At 44.4% G+C, this 17890-nt stretch overlaps 1 protein-coding gene across 5 annotated transcripts in view; it reads left to right on the top strand.

The window, feature by feature from the left end:
• The window catches only part of HMCN2 (hemicentin 2), a 177547-nt gene that overhangs the window by 4898 nt on the left and 154759 nt on the right, over window positions 1-17890 (top strand). The window lies entirely within an intron of this gene.

The following is a 17890-nucleotide window of genomic DNA, read 5'->3' as shown; positions in this document are numbered from 1 at the left end:
GGCTCCTCTGTCCATGGGATTTCCCAGGCAAGAATATTGGAGTGGGTTGCCATTTCCTTCTCCAGGGGATCTTCCTGACCCAGGGATCAAACCCCTGTCTCCAGCACTGGCAAGCAGATTCTTTACTGCTGAGCCACTGGGGAAGCCCGAACAGCTGATAAACTGGAAAGGGGCATTGTGTTTTTGTTTTTTTGTTTGTTCAGTCGCATCTGACTCTTTTTGGCCGCATGGCTCCTGTAGCCTGCCAGGCTGCTCTGCCCGCCAGGCTCCTCTGTTCATTACATTTTCTAGGCAAGAACACTAGAGTGGGTTGCCATCTCCCACTCCCGGGGATTTTCCCAACCCAGGGATTGAACCCAAGTCTCTTGCATTTCCTACAATGGCAAGTAGATTCTTTACCACTAGCACCACCTGGGAAGCCCCCAGTCCTAGGGATTCGGATAATATTTCCCCCCCTAATTCAAAAGATGGAAAATGATCTCTACTGATTTTAATTGCTAGTGAGTTTCAGTAAGTCTTCAAGTGTTCACTAGATTTGTGTGTGTGTGTGAATTTCTTCTTTCATAAATTGTCAGTTCCTTTACTCATTTTTCCATTTGAGATTTTTAGTGGTTTTCTTATCAGTCAGTATGAGGACTTTATATTGATGATATTATTGTTTTTTGTTGTATGATTTTGTATGTTGTAGCGTTTTCCCTGATTGTTTGCCTTTTAATATTTGTGGTTCTTAATGTTCTGAAGTTTTAAATGTTTATATAGCAAATCTAGTGACTTTTTCCCTTTGTAAATTTCTTCACTTTCATTCTTAGAAAAATATGTTGTTTTCTTATCACAAAATCAGTTAGGTAAATGTTCTAGGTTTTTTCATTTGTTCTCTTTTTTTCTTTTTGTATTCACTTTTAAAACCTGGGATTAAAAAAAATCAGCATATGATATTAAAAATAACGATGTGATTCTTCTAGAACAGGATAATTAATGGTTAGAGTACATTTTATCAGATGTTCCTTTCTTTTTCATTCATTTGGATCCTGTCTTTATCCAAAATTACTTTATATCAATTAATTTATCTTTCCATTCTGTCCTATTGTATGACAGTTCTTGTGCCAGGGGCACACTGCATTCATTATTTGGGTTTATAATGGGGCAAATCCTTCCTCCTATTCTTAAAAAAAAATTACCCCCAGCCTTATTGAAATACAATTGACACGTAATATTGTGTTAGTTTAAAATGTCCAGTGTAAAAATAAATAAATGAATAAAATGTCCAGTGTATTGATTTGATATATATTGCAAAATGATTACCACCATAGCATTGGCTAATGCTTCCATCTTGTCACATAATTACCATTTCTTTTTTGTGGTGAGAACATTTGTGATCTACTTTCTTGGCAATATTTGAGTACATAATATGGTATTATTAGTGATAATTATTATGTTCTACATTCAATTCCCAGAACTTATCCATCTCATAACTGGAAGTTTCTACCCTTTGACTAACATCTCCTTTCTTCCACTCCCTGACTCCTAGAAACCGCCACTTTACTCTGTTTCTATGAATTTTGGTGCTTTTGGTTTTTTTTTTTTTAGGTTCTATATATAAGTGAGATCATACAGTATTTGTCTCTCTTTATCTGACTCATTTCACTTAGCATAATGCCCTCAAGGTCCATCCAAGTTGTCCCAAACAGCAGGATTTCTTTCTTTCCTGTGGTCAAATAATTTTCCATTGTGTATGTATGCTGTATCATCTTTATCCGTTCACAGTTGACCACTTTAATTTTTATCTTTTTTGCCCCAGTGTGCAGAAGGATCTTAGTTCCCTTGCCAGGGATGAAACCAGTGACCCCTGCAGTGGAAGTGCAGAGTCTTAACCAGTAGACCACCAGGGAAGTCCCAGCAATTTAAAATTTTTAATGAACTTTTAATTTTAGAACAGTTTTAAATTTACAGAATCATTGCAGAGATAGTATAGCAGTTCCCACATACCCAACATCCAGTTGTCTCTATTATTACCATCTTCCATTATGATGGTGCATTTATCTCAACTGATGCTGGGAAAAATTGAAGGTGGGAGGAGAAGGGGATAACAGAGGATGAGATGGTTGAATGGCATCACTGATTGAATGGACATGAGTTTGAGTAACCTCCAGGAGTTGGTGATGGACAGGGAGGCCTGGCATGCTGCAGTCCATGGGGTTGCAAAGAGTCGGACATGACTGAGTGACTGAACTGAACTGAACAACCCAATATTGAAATAGTATTATTAACTAAAGTCCATTCGTTATTCGGATTCCCTCAAATTTTCCCTAGAGTCTGTTTCAGGATCTAATCCAGGATCCTGTGTTACATGTACCTGCCATGTCCCTTAGGCTTCTTTGGGTTGTGATGGTTTTTCAACCTTTGTTTTTGATGACCTTGACAGTTTCGATGTGTATTGCTCAGATGTTTTGTTCCTCCATCATAATTTGCCAAGTGTCTTTCTCCAGTTAGACTGGGTAATGGGAGGAAGATCACAGAGGAACCAGATATGATATGTTCTCATCATGTCATGTCAAGGGCACATGCTATCAGTGTGACTTATCACTGTTGACGCTGACCTTGATCACCTGGCCGAGGTTGTCAGGCGTCTTCATGGAAGCTTACTCTTTTCTTTCTCCCTTTCTGTTCTGTCCTCTTTGGAAGAAAGTCACTACATGCAGCCCACACTTAAGAAGTAAGGAGTTGTGATCCACCTCCATGAATATGGAGTATTTACAAAAATTGTTTGGAAATCTTCTGCATGAGAGAGTTGACTCCTCTCCATTTATTTGTTTATTCAATCATTGGTATGTATCAGGATGGACATATTGTTTTATTCTTTGGGTTGTAATCCAATACTGCTGGATTTATTTTGTTGCTCAAGTTTTTCCAACTTTAATCATTGGAAGCACTTTCATTTGGCCTCCAAAGTGTATGTGTACCTTTGACATACACTTACTGTTGTGAGCTATTTTTTAAAGCACTTTCTTACTTTCTGGCACTACAAGCTATTCCAGACTGATGTATTTCCTGCCCCAGTTCCAGAATTAGCAGTTTCTCCAAGGAACCCTGGTTCTGCTTATTTAAAAGATGGTATTCAATGCCAGCATTAGACACCAGCACCCAAGTGCTTCCCAGGTGGCACAGTGGTAAAGAATTCGCCTGCCAATGCAGGAGACACAGGAGATGTAGTTTTGATCCCTGGGTTGGGAAAATTCCCTGGAGTAGAAAATGGTAATCCACTCCAGTATTCTTGCCTGGAGAATTCCATGGACAGGGGAGCCTGGCAGGCTGCAGTCCATGGGATCACAAAGAGCTGGACAGGACTGAACTCACACCTCTCACTTCTGAGTGCAAGGTGTGCCTGTTGCCACTGGGTTGTCACTGCTTCTGTATCTTTAGCTGACAGAGCAGGAGGTAGATGTTGTATATGTAACTTGTGTGTGTACCTATAACTATTTCTGTATTTACCGTTTGTATCTAGATTAAGCTGAACGAGTTCATTCTGCAGCCTCCAACTCTCTTTCATTACCACGTGGATCCCTCTAACCTCCTACTCTTGCTTATCTATAACCTCCCACGCCGACAATGACTAACCTGGCCCTCTTCATCCACCACCCACTATCGCTGACATAATTGTTCAGTGTCAGTGTACATTTATGGTGGTTTTAGCTTTGCTAATTTGCACCCCATTGAAAACAACTTTATTATCAACAAGAGTACCATTCTTTAGCCTTTAGTCTTGTAGATGCAACTCATTTCCAGAGTTACTTGGCCCGGGACCTTCTTCATGTTCCTTTTTATTCTTCTTCATTTTCAAAATATTCTTGAACACGATTCTTTTCAGATGAAAAGTAGAAAAACTTAGTCAACTTCCCCCCAAAATTTCCTGCTGTGATTTTGCTCAGAATTGTGTTAAATTTTGATTTGGGAAAGAATTATCATTAAAAAAATTTAATTTTTTCCATGTAGGAGTGCTGTGTGTATGCTACGTTAGGTTGCTCAGTTGAGTCTGACTCTTTGTGACCTCATGGACTGCAACCCGCCAGGTTCCTCTGTCCATGGGATTTCCCAGGCAAGAATGCTGGAGTGGGTGGCTATTTCCTTCTCCAGGGGATCTTCCCCACCCAGGGATTAAGCCTGAGACTCCTGTGTCTCCTGCATTGACAGATGGATTCTTTACCTCTGCTCCACCTTGTTGAAGATCTCTTCCTTTTTTTTTTTTTTTAAACATATTTCTTTCCTTTCTTGAAAACTTTTAGTCTTTTTCCCTTATAGGTTCCACCCATTTCTTTTTAAGATCTGTAAATATTTGGGGTTTTGTATGACTATTTTGACAAGGACTTTTTTTCATTACATTTTTTGCAAATGAGTATTGCTAGTATGTTGGAAAGCAATTTATTTTCATATATTTATTTTGTTTCCAACTTTCTTACTAAAGGGTTTTTTTAAAAGACTAGTTCTAATTTTTTTTGAGGGAGTAATGTCTTGAGTTGTCTAGGTTGACAACCACAGCCTGTCCAAATTATAATATTGTTTCCTTTTTTCCAATCAAAGTTTTCACTCATTTGGAATGTTTTGTAGTATTTAGCAGTTAGAGTTTTCAGAACAGTGTTAAGTAATAGTGATGGCTGAAGTGGGTCTTGTCTTTACTGTATTGTCTTTCTTGTTAGTTCTTGATTTGAAGTCTTCTTCTCCAGATGGAGGAAGATACTCTCATTATTAATTTACCAAGGGTAGAAAAAACACCCCCCAAACAAATAAACCCCAATGGCGCGGTGGGTAAAGAATCTGTCTGCAGGGCACAAGACATAGGACGTGTGGGTTTGACCGCTGGGTTGGGAAGATGCCCTGGAGGAGGAAATGGCAACCCCTCTGGCATTCTTAGCTGAAAAATTCCATGGACAGAGGAGCCTGGTGGGCTACAATTCAAAGGGTCGCAAAGAGTCAGATACAGCTGAGCACTGAATTGCAATCTGACAAACAAACAAACAAAAAAAGCCAAATGAGGGTGGGAGCCCAGTATTAGCCAGTGACTTTCTGGCTTTGCTGAGATGTTTGTGAGATCTTTCGCCTGTTGACCTCTTGTTGTGATTCTTTCCTTCTTAACCATTTCCACATTCCTTGCTTAATAATTCACCATGACCAAGCAAGGATTATTCTTTGGTATACAGCTGGATTCTATTTGCCAGTGTCTTATTTGGGACTTCTCCACTCATTTCAATATGTGTGATCAGTAAGTGATATTCTTTCTTTGTGCTCTTTGTCAAATTTTGGCATCAAGGCTTAGCTCTTTCAGTGAATAACTAAAATTATTGTTTCCTCAAAAAATTACAAATTTAACACATGCTTGTTAAATATTCTAATAACACTACTCTTAAGAAACGCAAACGCTTTTAATAATTTTGTGCTTCCAGGCTTTGTGTGTGGTTCACTTGCATACATATGTACACTTCATTTTTTTATTACATAAAAATAGGATGATATTATGCATACTGTTTTGCAGCCTGCTTTTCTGCCCCACGTAATATATCATGGGTATCTTTTCATGTTAGGAAATATCAATCCACCCCATTGTTTTCATGACTACAGAAGGTGTTACAGGAAGGACCTTAATTTTTTAAATTAATAATTAATTATTTTAAAATTGGGGTATAGTTGCTTTACATGCTGAGTTAGTTTCCGCTGTACAATGAAGTGAATAAGCTATATATGTGCATATATCCTCTCCCTCTTAGACCTCCCTCCCACACCCCTTCCCCCATCCCACCCCACTAGCTGTCTGTCTTATACATGGCGGTGCACACATGTCAGTATTAGTCTCCCAGTTCATCCCACCCCTCCTCCCCCACCGTGTCCACATGGAGAGGTCTTCACTTATCTTCTCTTGACTTATCCAGCCATTCTCATATTGTGGAAAATAGGTTGCTTTGAATTTCTTTGCAACACACACACACATTTGCAAAAGCATTGCTGTTGGATAGGTTCTCAGACTGCAGTTGCCATCGTTAAAGCATGTGAGCATTTTTAACTTTCATAGAAATCAGCAAACTGACCTCCAAAAGTGCTGTACCGTCTTGCCCTCTTACCTAGAGAGTGTGATACTGCTTTTCCCAACCTTGTTGGCATCCAGGGATATTACGCTTCCTGTTTTTGCTAATCCAGTAGGTAAGAAATGTTGACCTGGTTTAATTTGCATGTGTCTGATTGAGGGTGAGTTCGAGCATCTTCTCGGGGTCCCCAGGTGTTCTGCCAGCCTTCCGCAGGGACGAGGTGGTTTTAGCTGGTCAGCAGCCAGGATTCTTGTCGTTGTTTCGTCGCTCAGTCACGTCTGACTCTTTTGCAACCCCATGGACTATAGCCCACCAGACTCCTCTCTGTCCATGGGATTTCCCAGGCAAGAATACTGGAGTGGGTTGCCAATTCTTTCTCCAGGGGATCTTTCCCGACCCAGGGATTGAACCTGTGTCTCCTGCATTGGCAGGTGGATTCTTTACCACTGAGCCACCAGGGCAGGAGCCAGGATGCAGGCAGGCAAAGTGAACGTGCTCAGCAGGCGGAATCGCCCATGAGGTGGGGTGACTTGGCTTCTTGCTGCAAGCTCTAATATGTTTGTGTATATGTGTGTGTGTATGTGTACCTATATATACTGTCACCCTGGAGTGACACTGCTATTAACAAACTTCTCATCATGAAATAGATAAATCAGTCTTTGCTCTGAGCAGAAAACCCAGCCCTTTGACCTGCCCCCCGGTGCGTCTCTCCTCGGACAGGCTTGTCCCTGTCACGAGGGCACCTCATCAAAGTGCAGCGTCCCTGCCTGGGCTTTCCAGCATGACGGTGCAGGGCAGGGGTGTGGGGAGAGGAGCGGGCTGGGCATGCCTCTGAGAGAAGCAGGAGGGTGAGAATGCGGTGAGTCTGAGAATGGGGAGGCTGCCTGCCCGGCAGGCCTGGGGTGGCTGAGTGCATTCAGTCCACCCGGTCCCCAGGGATCCCTGACAGACTCACTATTCACTCGCTCCGCATGCGATTCCCAGGGGATTGCCCGGGGAGGATGCGCCCGGCAGGATGCCAGCTTGTGCTGTGGCACCTTCAGTGAGTCCCTCCAGGCCCCCAGAGGAGGGCCCAAGTCCATTAACTCTCTGTCCCTGTAACAGAGAGTCCTGGGCTGCTCTGAGAGGTGGCGAGACAGGAGTGACCTTTGAGTTGAGATGGGGAAGGGCTGGGTGTGGGGGCGGTGGTGGTGGTTTAGTTGCTAAGTCGTGTCTGGCTCTTTGTGACCCCCAAGGACTATAGCCTGCCAGGCTCCTCTGTCCGTGGGATTTCCCAGGCAAGAATACTGAAGTGGATTGTCATTTCCTTCTCCAGGGAATCTTCCCGACCCAGAGGTCAAACCTGGGTCTCCTGCATTGCAGGCAGATTCTTTACCAACTGAGCCACCAGGGAAGCCCTGGGTGTAGGTGGCTGGAGTGGTCCATATAGGACCGAGGGTAGCACAGTGGGCAGATGGGAGAGCACAAACGGTGGCTCTGTGGCTGGCAGGAGTATAGATCTGAACATCTCCCATCTCCCTGAAGATGGGGGGACTGGCAGATGTGGATGCTCAAGGCAGAGCCTGAATCCATCGTGTGATCAGGGCCCCAGGAGACTCTCAGGAGACACGGATTCTAGACTCCTGGTTGCCAAGGAGGAAGCCGAGGAAGGTTCTGAGGCTCTGGGGCTATTTGAGCTCTTTGGACAGAACCACAGTTGCCTCCTGCCCCGCCTCCTCTGCCTTCAGTCGTGTCTTCAAGGGAGTCCATTCAGCCACCCTGGGCTCAGGAACTGTTGTAATCCTAGCAGGCCAGACTTCCTTTTCTCCAGCCCCTGCCTTTTAGACATGGGAGAACTGGGGAAGGGACACAATTTGCCCATTGTGGTGGCAAATGGTGGGACCCTTCGTGGGGCCCCTGCAGTTGGAGGAGGGGCCATGTGCACATCCGGAGTGACCCCAGGATCTAAGCACTGCTTTCAAGCAGGTGGGAAGCATCTCTGCAGCTTCCTCGTTGTAAGACCTCGGACAGTTTGCTTTACCTTCCTAAGCCCCCGAGTTCTCACCTATAAAACAGAGATAATAAATAGGAAGCTATAGGTTGGAATATGATTTTTTTTTTCTGAGCAAATGTATATTAAGTGCCTAGAACAGAATCAGGTGCTTAATAAATATCAAAACAATGGTAGCTGTCCTTGTCATCATCATCACCATCATTCTGGGATTCAGTATAGTCAATTATGTGGCTTTGGAGCCAATTATATGGCTTGGGACATTATTCTAGATGAAATTCTAGACATTATTCTAGACTCAGGGAAGAGTCCTAGATGTGAGGTCTTTCTGAGATTGGACATCTGGTGCCTGACTGTGGCCTTGACCACTGGGATGCACAGAGTGGGTGAGGGGCTGGACCATCCATCACCCACGTGAAGGGCTGGGTGATTCTTCTTGTGCGTGATCCTCATATCCCAGAGGCTCCACACCCTCCTCTTGTCGAGTGGAAAAAACTTCCCTATGGAGAGATAGTTTTGGGCCAGGCTTCTGGGGCTTGCATGTTCCAGCACAGCACAAGGAGAGCCAAGGTCATGGGTTTAATCATCCCTGTGGCCAGCAAGCCCTGCTCGGAGAGACTGCACGCCACATCTGCCCAACTGTTTGGCAAGTGCCCACCTTCAGTCACGAACCTCCCTCCCCTCCAGGAACAGGAATTTGGGGCTGGGGAACAAGTGTCAAGGGTCTGCAGCTTCATGCGTGGTTGAGAGCTTGGATCTGGGGTTGGACGGACCCAGGTTTGAATCCCATCTCTGCAACTTCCTCGTTGTAAGATCTTGGGAAGTTTGCTTTCCCTTCCTAGCCCTCAAGTTCTCATCTATAAAACAGAGATAATAAATAGGAGGCTATAGATTGCTAAATTTTTTCCCTGAACAAATGTATATTAAGTGCCCAGAACAGAATCAGGTGCTTAATAAATATCAAAACAATGATAACTGTCCTTATCATCATCGTCACCATCATTCTGGGAGACAGTATAGCCAATTAGGTGGCTTTGGAGCCAATTATGTGGATTGGGACATCATTCTAGCTGGAACATGGTCCTCACAGAATTCTTGTCCTTCCTAGAATCTCAAAATGTGACCTTTTTTGGAAACAGGGTGATTGAGGATGTAATTAGTCAAGATGAAGTCATGCAGAAGTAGAGTGAGCCCTTAATCCAGTGTGACTGGTGTCCTTATAAGGAGAGAAGAGGCACAGGGAGGCGGCCCTGCAGTGATGGAGGCAGAATTGGAGTGATGCTGTGTCCACAAGTCAGGGAGCACCAAGGATTGCTGGTACCAGGGAGGTGAAGAGGAAGACGGCATGGGGCAGATGCTCCTCGAGAGCCTTCAGAGAAAGCATGGGCTGCTGACACCTTGTTGTTGGCCTTCTAGTCTCCAGGAATGTGGGAGAATACACTTCTTTTGTTTAAAGTCACCAAGTTTGTGATATTTTATTATATTAATAGCGATATCAGGAAACTAGTGGGGCTTCCCTGGGGTCTCAGATGGTAAAGAATATGCCTGCAATGCAGGAGACCTGGGTTCGATCCCTGGATTGGGAAGATCCCCTGGAGAATGGAATGGCAACCCACTCCAGTATTCTTCCCTGGAGAATTCCATGGATGGAGGAACCTGGTGGGCTACAGTCCACAGGGTTGCAAAGAGTCGGACACCACTGAGCAGCTAACACTTTCACTTTCAGGAAACTAGTACAGATATTAACTACCACTTATGTGTTGTATGATCTTCACCAAGGTCTTGGCATCCTCAATTCTAACAGGGAACTGTTAATAGGACTGAGCTAAACTCTGAAATACTAAGTGCTCAATGCATTGAAACTGCTGCTAGGGTCATCACGCACTTCTACCTCCACCACCACCATCATCATCAGTATCATCGGCATCGGCGTTATCAGTGTCATCACCACCGTCATCATCAACGTCATCACCACCGTCATCATCAACATCATCACCATCATCACCAACATCATCAACATCATCACCACCATCATCATCACCATCATCACCATCATCACCAACATCATCAACATCATCACCACCATCATCATCAACGTCATCACCATCATCACCAACAGCAGCACCAGCAGCACCACCACCATCACCCACATCAAGTCATGCTAGGAAGGGCTTTTTATCCAGAGCCACCCCTGCCTGGACCCTGTGAGGGAAGGAGATGGACAGGGGCTTAAGCAAGCCCTCTCAGAGGGCAAACTCACATGGAGACATGCCAGGTGTCCTGCCCTGTCCTGGTACCTCACTCTGTCCTGCTGAAAGGCAGGTCTTGAAATGACCACCCTGCCGAAAGCACCCTGTCCTGGAAGCTTAGGGATGGTGAGTGATGATGTTGCGGCAAGTGTCAGGAATGAAAAATAAAGCCGTGGGCCAGCATCAGGGAAAGACAAGGAGGCATCCATCTCTGTCTCACTGCCTGAAGCTGTAGATGGATGGGTGGGCGGGAGGACAATCAGACAGCAAGGAGGACAGGTGGAAAGAAGACCTTTGTGCCCCCATCCCTGTCTGGGCATCTTGATACCTGGTCCATTCCTGGAATGGATGGGACTGGTCAGTAACAGTCAGCACCCAGAGGTGTTTGGGGGATTATCTGTTCAGTACAAGGAAGAAATCAGACTAGTTCTGTGCATCAGTGTGTCTATGTATGCAAGTGTGCTCTCCCCTGAGAGTCTTCTTTGTTCAGAACCTGGGGCCAAGCTTTTAAAATGCCCTGTCCCTTACCTCAAGAGGAATGATACACACTTTTGTCCATCTGGCCAGCTCTCCCTTAATATGGCCAACTCCCCTGCATGCCCTGAATAACCACCTTTGGTTTCCTGCCTCGTTTTGGATCTGTTTCTCTGAGTGGTGGGCAGCGAGTGGCATGCTGTGATGGAGGGCCTGGGGATCAGACAGGCTTCACATCCAGCAAGTAATTGCTGAGTGTTGATGATATGCCTGGCGTTGTGCTGGGCATAGGATAGAAAGATAAATGAAACTTCGGTCCTGACTTGAGGCTACTTAAACAGTATGCTCTAACAGGATTTGTTATGAGTAAATAAAGATTATTCATTTACTCATTTGGACAGTATTTCTTAAGCACTTACCATGTGCCAGACACTGAGGTTGGCACGAGGTCTATGATGATGAACAAGAGAAGGGATCACTGTTGGCATGATGTAGTCAATCAGTTCTTGTGCCAGATCTTCCCACCTGACCTGGAAGGACTCCTTTCCCCTCTCTGGCCTCAGTTTCACCGTCTTTTTAAAGCTGGGGTCTTCGGATCTCTTCATCCTCAACGTTGTTATGTTTGGCACATAGGTTGGTAGTCAAATCATTTTTCCCCAAGCCCATTCCTTTTGTTAAAATCTATTTCATTGACGTATGGTTGCTTTATGATGTTCTGCTACACAGCAAATTGATTCAGTTATACATATAGTATATTCTTTTCCATTATGGTTTATCACAGGATGTTGAATATAGTTCCCTGTGCCATACAGTAGGACCTGTTGCTTATCCATCCTATGTATAATGGTTTGCATTTGCTAATCCCAAACTTCCAATTCATCCCTCTGGCCTGCAGCCCCTCCCCCTCCCACAAGTCCATTCTCTATATCTGTGAGTCTTGTTTCCGTCTCATAGATGAGTTCATTTGTGTCGTGTTGTAGATTCTACATATAAGTGATACGTGATATTTGTTTCTCTTTCTGACTTACTTCACTCAGTCGGATAATCTCTGTGTCCGTCCATGTAGCTGCAGACGGCATGATTTCATTCTTCTTTATGGCTGAGTAGTATTCCACTGTATATATATACCACATTTTTTAAATCCATTCCTCTGTCAGTGGACATTTAGGTTGTTCTTGTATCTTGGCTGTTGCAAATAATCCTGCTATGAACATAGGGGTCCAAGCCCATTCTTGAAGGAGACAGGATGGTGGTGGTTGAGATAGGCCAGATAATGCCCCTCAGATACCCACAGAACTTGTAAATCTATTATTTGTCATGGCAAAAGGGACCTTGTAGAGGTGGCTAAGTTAGGAATCCTGAGATGGAGAGATGACCCTGGGTTGCGTGGCTGGGCCCGTTGTAGTCACAAGGGTCCTTCTAAGAAGGAGGCAGGAGAATCGGAATAAGTGAAGGAGATGTGATGACAGAGCAGAAGGAGAGGAAGCTATTTTAAGACGTGACATTACTGGCTTTGAAGATGGAGAGCAAAGACCATGAGCCAGGGAATGCAGGAAGCTTCCAAAAGCTGGAGAAGGCAAGGAAACAGATCCTCTCCTAGAGGCTCAGGAAGGAACACAGCCCTGCCAGCACCTAGGTGTTAGGACTCCTGACCTCCAGAAATGAACACGTGGTGTTTCAAGACACTGAGTTTGTAGTTATTTGTTACAGCAATAACAGAAAACTAACATAGAGTCCGTAAAGTCCTTTCCAGGGATCACCAGCCCAGGGGGTCCTCCAGGGCTCCTGAAATTTCCTGTGTCTTTTGTTTGCCATACGATCCCTGGCTGAGACACCCAGAGGTTACATGAGGTGGTTCCTGTTGGGGAACGTTGCTGAGGGGTGTGGGGGAGTTGGGATTGGGCAGTTCCCCAAAGAATCTTTTTTCCTCTCAGTACAGAATATCTCAGAACAGCTTTGATGATGGAAAGTCAGACTTTAGACTGTAGGTCTGGCATTCTCCCCATCTTCCACTACAGGGCTGCCCATTTTGGTTTTCTCCATCCAGTAAAGTTGTTTAAAAAAAAAAAAAGAAAAAAAAAAGAAAAATGAGGGGAAATCCCAGAGGAAGCTGATGACCTACATTTTAACTTGACAAGTAGAACCATGGAGAGGATCAACTCCCTTTGACTACTATTATCCTTCCAAGAAACTTCAATACTTTGGCCACCTGATGTGAAGAACTGACCCACTGGAAAAGACCCTGATGCTGGGAAAGATTGAAGGCAGGAGGAGAAGGGGACAACAGAGGATGAGATGGTTGAATGGCATCACCGACTCTGTGGACATGAGTTTGAGCAAGCTCTGGGAGTTGGTGATGGACAGGGAAGCCTGGGAACTCCCAGGCTTGGTGATGGACAGTGCTACAGTCCATGGGGCTGCAAAGAATCAGACACGCCTGAGCAGCTGAACTGAACTGATCCTTCCTTGGAAGAAAGAACGACCCTTAGCTCCCCAAGAAGGAAACAGATGGACTGCAGAAGAAAGGGCAGTCCTTCCAACAGGAGCACATTTGTGATAGCCATCTTTCTCACCTTGCTGTGATTGGGAGGGAATGTGACCAGCCTAGCACGGGTCCAGCCTTGGGATCTGTCAGGTAGCTTGAGAGAGTCCCTCTGATAGATTGTGATGGAGGGGGCAGGGCCTCCCAGATTCAGAACTGGGCACTAAGACTTCCCTGGCAGTCCAATGGTTAAGACTCGGCCCTCCCAATGCAGGGGCCCAGGTTTGATCCCTGGTCAGGGAACTACAGCCATGTAGCAACTGAAATCCTGTCCTGCAACCCAGACCTGGTACAGCCAAATAAAATAAGACTATCATGTTTTGAAAAAAGAACTGGGCACTGCAGAGGCTTTTCTTGGTTCCCAGGCAAGTTGCCGATGATTCCTGAACAAGGGCGATATGAGTAACACTGACATGAAGGCAGCTCCTCTGGCGTTGACAGTAGATGGATCAGAAGCAGGAATGTCTGGGGATGAGGAGGACAGTGATGGGGTTACTGAATTTGCATCCAGAGTCTTTACAAATGCCCTTCCCTTTGGCCCAGCAAGTCTGCTTATGGGAGTGTATCCCAAGGAAATGATGGAACTAGTGCTTAAATGTGATGAAGATAAAGATGTTCTTAATAATCTTCATTATGAAAATTGGAAACATAACAACATGGGCAAGTCTTATCCAAGGGAAATAGTTTGTAGCCATTAAAAATGATTTTGAACAGAGTATTTGACCTTCTGGAGAGATGCTTACAATATGTTGTTCACTGAAAGGAATCAAGTTAAAAAGAGTATGTTATTTATACGTAAACAGAACTTCTGCTATAAGTAGTACTCATTTGTATAAGATTTACAAATATGCATGAACATTTTGAAAGTTATGTGTAAAAATAAGAGTAATGATTTCTGGTTGGTAGAATTCCCTGCTTTTTCTGCATGTCAGGAATTTCTATGTACAGTTCCATAGGAAGCAGCTGTCAAGAGCTCAGATTCCGGAGTTGTACAGACCTAAGCTAATAGTCAATCCTGAAGGAAATCAACTCTGAATATTCACTGGAAGGACTGATGCTGAAGCTGAAGCTCCAATACTTTGGCTACCTCATGGGAAGAGTCAACTCGTTGGAAAAGACCTTGATGCTGGAAAAGACTGAAGGCTAAAGGATAAGGGGTGACAGAGGATGAGATGGTTAGACAGCCTCACTGACTCAATGAACATGAATTTGAGCAAACTCCAAGAGATAATGAAGGACAGGGAAGCCTGGTGTGCTGCAGTCCATGGCATCACAAAGAGTCGGGCGTGAATTAGTGATTGAACAACAACGACAAAACTAATATTCTAGCTCTGATGCTTACTGGTTGTGTGTCTTTGGCAAGTTACTTAGCTTCTCTGGGCTTTCATTTCTCCTCTGTAAGATGTGGGTAAGAGTTGGCTTTGCCAGGTGTGAGGGAGAATTCAGTGAGCTAATAACGTACAGGCAACATCTCAGCACATGGGCTGATACACAATAAGTGCTTAGGAAATATCAGTATCGTTAATGTCATGTCTTTTTAAATGAATGTATGAAAGTTAAAGTGTTAGTTGCTCAGTTGTGTCCAGCTCTTTATGACCCCATGGACTGTAGCCCGCTAAGCTCCTCTGTCCATGGGATTCTCCAGGCAAGAATACTGGAGTGGATGGCCATTTCCTTCTCCAGGAGATCTTCCCAACCCAGGGATTGTAGCTGGATCTCCTGCATTGCAGGCAGATTCGTTACCATCTGAGCCACTAGGGAAATCCCTGGATAAGCAACAAGGTCCTACTGTATAGCATAGATGGCTATATTTAATATCCTATGATAAACCCCAGGTTGGGAAGATCCCCTGGAAGAGGGCATGGCAACCACTCCAGTGTGCTTGCCTGGAGAATCCCCATGGACAGAGGAGCCTGGAGGGCTGTAGTCGAAGGGGTTGCAAAGAGTCAGACACGACTGAGTGACTAAGTGCACGAAGTACGTGGTAAACCGTAATGGAAAAGAACATGAAAAAGAGCACATATGTATAACTGAATCACTTTGCTGCTCAGCAGAAATTAACACAATGTTGTAAATCAGCTATGCATCAATAAAATTTAAAAAAAAGAAAAGAAGAGGAAGATCAAAGAATCGCGTGTTCAGCTCATCAGGGCCAGCTCCCAGCTGCTGAGCTTTTGGTTCCGAGCCAAGCCTGGTGCTTCCCTGCCTGGCTTCACTGGATTCTCACAATGATCGTTCTCAGTGAGGAGATAACGCCTCGTTTTACAGATGGGGAAACTGAGGCTTGGAGCCGTGTAGTAAGCTCTGAGAAGCCCTATGGCAGGAGAAGGGTGGAGCCAAAATTCCAATCAGATCTATCTGAGGTCAAGTGAGAGTCACTCAGTCATGTCTGACTCTTTGCGACCCCATGGGCTGTACAGTCCATGGAATTCTCCAGGCCCAGAACACTGGAGTGGGTAGTCTTTCCCTTCTCCAGGGAAACCTTCCCAACCCAGGGATCGAACCCAGGTCTCCCAAATTGCAGGCAAATTCTTTACCAGCTGAGCAACAAGGGAAGCCTAAGAATACTGGAGTGGGTAGCTTATACCTTCTCCAGGGGATCTTCCCAACCCAGGAATTGAACCGGGGTCTCCTGCATTGCAGGAGATTCTTTACCAACTGAACTAGCAGGGAAGCCTGTCTGAGGTCAAAGGCCAAAGGTTTTGGCTGAATTAGTCACTGCAGTGTTCAGAAGGAGGGAGGCAGTGGAGACGACTTGGTAAAGGCCAGAGCAGGTGCAGAAGGAGACATTGGACATGGTGAATAAATAAATAGCAGAGAGGCAGGGGCCACTGGGTAGAAGTGTGGTATAAATATATATATACAGCCAAATATATATATATATTCAGCCAAATAAAATATATATATATTTACTCAGCCATAAAAAAAATGAAGTCATGTCATTTGTAGCAACATGGATGGACCTAAGAGATTATCATACGAAATGAAGTCAGACAAATACCATGTGAAATCACTTATATGTGGAATCTCAAATACAACACAAATGAATATATATCTATGAAACAGAAACAGACTCCCAGATACAGAGCCCAGACTTGTGGTTGCAGAAGAAAAGCTGGTGTCCAGACTCTTCCTTGATAATTGTGGATGAATGCCGGATGATTCCACGTGCTTCATTTTCTAAGAACTAAGGTTGGTTGACGAGTTCCCAAGTACAGGAATATTTTTTAGAGAGTGATTGGAATTTAGAATTCTTAAACTAAGAATAGCCCGTGACTAGAATTCACCAAGAACTCAGATGAACTGTTTCCTAAAGAGTCGGATGTCCACATCACCTTGCAAAACCCTCATTGTGCACATGTCCACATGGTGAGTTGGAATTCTGTCTCAGTTCTCTGTGCACTGGTCGTCTTGTCTTATGTTAGCTGTGGCTTTCAGTGACTTCTCTCTAATAAAAGACTTTTTTATTAGGGAAAATGTCAAGTTTATACAAAGTAAGCAGAATAGTGTAATGAATCCCTGTATCTCATGTGGCTCAGCGGTAAAGAACCCGCCTTCAGTGCTGGGTCGGGAAGATCACCTGGAGAAGGAAATGGCAACCCACTCTAGTATTCTTGCCTGGAAAATTCCATGGACAGAGGAGCCTGGAGGGCTACAGTCCATGGCTTCACGAAGAGTCTGACACAAGGGAGCATGCACACATGGATATATCCCCGTCCCCCAGCATCACCAAATACCCTGCAAAACCTGTCATTCTTGTTTCCTCTATACCTCCTTCCCTACTCCACTCCACCACTCAACGATGATCATTTTTTATGGTTCTTTTTTTAATGAGATAAAATTTACAAACATTGGAATACTGAAAATCTTTGCTTTACACTTTTGACAACTGGATACACCCAGGGAACCCACATTCCCATCACAATATGGAACACTCCTGCCTTCCCAGGCAGTTCTTTTGATTTCCCTCTCCCCTAGACAACCCCTGATCTGACTTATTTCAGCTTTGATTAATTCTGCCAGTTCCAGAGCTTTCTGTAAGTGGAACCATATAGTAGACACTCTTCTGTGACTGTCTTCTTTCGTGCAGGACTGTATCTGTGACGTTCATCCATCTGGTTGCCTGTACTGGTAGCTTGTTCTGTTTTCTGGCTGAGTGGTATTTGATTACATGAATGTACCGCAGTTTGTTTATTCATTCACCAGTTGATGGACAGCTGGCTTGCCTCCAGTGCTGGGCTATTGTGAATACAGCTGCTATGAATATTTGAGTACAATTCTTTTTTTTAAAAAAATTTTAATCAGAGTATAGTTGTTTTAAAATGTCGTGTTAGTTTCTGCCTGTGTGAATGCTAAGTCACTTCAACTGTGTCCGACTCTTTGTGACCCTATGTGCCGTAGCCCACTGGGCTCCTCTGTCCATGTGATTCTCCTGGCAAGAATACTGGAGTGCGTTGCCATTTCCTTCTTCCGGGGATTTTCCCAACCCAGGGACGGAACCCAAGTTTCCCCGTGTCTCCAGCACTGCAGGAGGATTCTTTACTGCTGATCCACCAGGGAATCT

The sequence above is a fragment of the Dama dama genome, chromosome 11, assembly GCF_033118175.1.
Source record: "Dama dama isolate Ldn47 chromosome 11, ASM3311817v1, whole genome shotgun sequence".
Taxonomy (NCBI): Eukaryota; Metazoa; Chordata; class Mammalia; order Artiodactyla; family Cervidae; genus Dama; species Dama dama.
Note: the sequence above shows the minus strand (reverse complement) of the source record. Positions and strands in the feature narration are given on the sequence as shown.